Genomic DNA, 3,448 nt, shown 5'->3' on the forward strand with positions numbered 1-3,448 from the left:
ACAGAAAATATTGATTCCATTTTTCAGATGAAGAAACTGAGGCTTTCCTTGGCTGGGTGGCTCAGTTGGTTGGCATGTAGTCCCATACACCAAAAGGTTGGGGTTTCAATTTCTGGTTAGAGCATATACCTAGGTTGTGGGATACATCCTGGGCCAGGGCAAGTATGGGGGGCAACTGACTGATCCTTCTCTCTCTCTCTCAAGTCAATAATTAAAAAAAAACAAAATAACATATTCTCAGGTAAGGAAAAACAAAAAACAAAAAACTGAAGCTCATTTACAAGCCAACCCAAAATTTGCAAGTATGTAAAATTTGCCGCTGGGATGAGAACCCGCCTTATCTTGTTCTTTGTGCAATATTTACAATAAGGTCTTGTTTTTTTATTTGTTTGTTTTTCTGTCCTGCTAATATAGAGGTATCCTTTAATCCATACTCTCATAAATGTATAATATTTTCCTTAAGATTGGGAGTACGTTTTGGGAATCAAGGTAGGGATCCAGATTTGTATAATCAGATTATTGCATGATTTTTTTTTGCCCTTTATTCATCTAGATAGATCTGTCTAGTACAGAATCCTGCTTGTAATTTTTTGATGTTTCTCTATAATTCATCATTGTTTATTGAAATATGGTTATATTTCTTTGTATTTATTATCCACACTCTACTCCACCTTTAAAATTTAACTTCAATGAAAGCAGGAAATTTGTCTTTTTTATTCACTTTCATAACATTGTGGCTAAACATTGCTGCACACATAATATGCAGAGAGTAAGAATTTGTTTAACTCATTCATTAATGAAGAAACAGTGATCCTCATTGAGTATGGCACTACAACAAACAGAATGTTGACTAATTAATTTCAAGTTTAATTTTGTGAGTACCATTACATTAATTATACTGCACGCAAACACATTCTCACTGATATCTCTAGAAGGGTCATCCTCTATCAGGCTAAATAATCACTTGGTGAACTAGTTAAAAATGCAGTTCTCAAATCCATCATTAAAAATTCTTTTTCAATGGATCTGGAGTAGGCCCTCCAAAAACACTTAATAATCATTTAACAAATACCTTAAAGAATATGGTCAAGTTGCCATTTCAATTCAGGCTCCAAAGCTTTTTGTCAGATTTCACTATGTAAAGCAAATTTTGTATACCTGCCAGCATTTTCTCCCCAGTTTTAAGTACTGATTTCTATAAATCAGTACATTTTTTCAATCATTATATTGAAAAAATATGGAAGATGAGACGCTTTTAAGAAAAAAAGTTATATGTGTACGATTGACATTGCATAGGACTTGGCCTTCAGTTTAAACATGTTCAAGTGGTAAGTTCATGAGACACAGTAATCCAAATACAGTAATCCAAAGAAGCATCTGGCAGACAAACCAGCATTCTTCATTGGAAGAAAACTGGGATTGCATTTAGTGTAAAAAAAAAAAAAAAAAAAAGCTAAGGCTTAGTAATATTGATTTTGTGTATGAAGGAAAGGCATTACAGTAATTCAATTACTGTTCACTCACAATGGGAATAATCTTTTTAGTGGATATTTTAATGACTGTTTGATAGAATGATTAGCAAAGAAAATTTTAAAAATGTAATTTTTTTCTCACCTATGGAAACATTTACCTTGGGATCATAGGAACTTCAATGTGCCATTACTCTTGGTTCTATATCGAGGATGGTAGAAATCCATTTGAGTAAACACAAAGTGTGTGGTCTGCAATCTCTTCTCCAGGGGACCAGAATAATGATCTCTAACTCCATAGGATGCTTTACCCATTCTAATACTATATGACAGTACATCCTTCTTGGAGTTAATCTAATAGATATTTAGTTTCCAAGAACATGAGAAAGATGTAATTGTAACATGAACTCACCCTTAAAAACCTATGGCACAGTGGTTCTTCACACTAATGGTTGGTTGTCTGTCCTCGGTTTGTTAGATCCATTAGTGCCCTTTACATAGTTGGTTTTGATATCAGCTCTATACTGACAATACCTAACTATCCAGCTCAGATCTACCCCTCCACCAAACTCCACACTCATATATCCAACTCCTAACCAGGTACTTCCATTTGAAAGACTACTGAGACATCTCAAATTCAGTTCAACACAACCCAACTGAAATTCCTGATCTTCCAGCAACCAGATACATCTTGTCAACAGCCTTCCTCACCCCAGTGGACAACTCTTCCATCCTTTTATGAGTTCAGTCTCCAAACTATATTTTTTTCTTTGAGCATTTTCCTTTTTTCAGACTTACATATAATATTCTAGGACATTCTGTTGGCTCGACCTGCAAACGATATACTACTCCAATTACTTTTTACTTAAAGTTTCACTGCTACCAAACTACTGATTCAGGCCATCTTTATCTTTTCCCTCATTTGCTGCAAGAGCCTCAGAAAAAGTTGGAACAGCTTTACCAGTATTCCACCGCATTCTAATCTAAACAGAGCCAGAGGGAGCCATTAAAAGCAGAACTCAGAATACGTCACTATTCTTTTGTTTTTAATCCTCACTCAAAGAGATGTTTTTATTGATTTTTAGAGAGAGAGGAAGGGAGAGAGAGAGAGAAACATCGATGTGGAGAGAAACAGTGAATTCACAACCTAGGTGTGTGCCCTGACTGGGAATCAAATCCACAACTTTTTTGGTGTGATGCTCCAACCACTGAGACACCTGACCAGGGCTACTCTTAAAGTTTGTAATGGCTTTTTACTTCACTTACAGTAAAAATCAAAGTCCTGAAAATTACCCATAAGACTACACCATCTGGCATTCATGGAGTCTCCAAAAACTTCCCTGAAAACTCCCCCTTCCTTAACTTCCTTCCAGCCACATGAGTCTTTTTGCCCTCCCTTGAACTCCCCAGGCACAATCTCATTTTAAGGTCTCGCTCTAGGCATTCCCTTTTCTTCGTTTCCTCTTTGTCTATGTGGTGAAACCTCTCACTTCCTTCAGTCCTTGTTCAAATCTCACCTTCTTAATTATGGCAAGCCGGGGATGTGCCCTGACTGGGAATCGAACCATGACCTCCTGATTTAGGGGTCGATGTTCAACCACGGAGTCACCTTGGCCAGGCTGCTTCAGTGTATTTTTGTAAAATGCGTCTATGTTCCTTCATTCAACTGTAGTGCTTTACTTTTCAATGCTGTATACTTTTAAATGTACAGCATATGACAATTTATTTGTTTCTTCTATCAGTAAAAGGACAGCTGAGTTTACAGTCTTTATTGCTTATAGTTGACCTTACTCCTAATTTTTAAGTGTGATGATGATGAGACCTTTATCTGATTTATTAATTAACACCAAGAATCTTGTGTAATGCCTGGATTGTGGCAAGTAACTCAATAAATATTTGTTGGATTGAAATAAATTGAAGTAAAAGTTGGAGATTTCATTAGCCTGTTTTTGAAGTCTATTGTTAGAAAACAATGCAAA

The sequence above is a fragment of the Miniopterus natalensis genome, chromosome 4, assembly GCF_054644295.1.
Source record: "Miniopterus natalensis isolate mMinNat1 chromosome 4, mMinNat1.hap1, whole genome shotgun sequence".
NCBI classification, from domain to species: Eukaryota; Metazoa; Chordata; class Mammalia; order Chiroptera; family Miniopteridae; genus Miniopterus; species Miniopterus natalensis.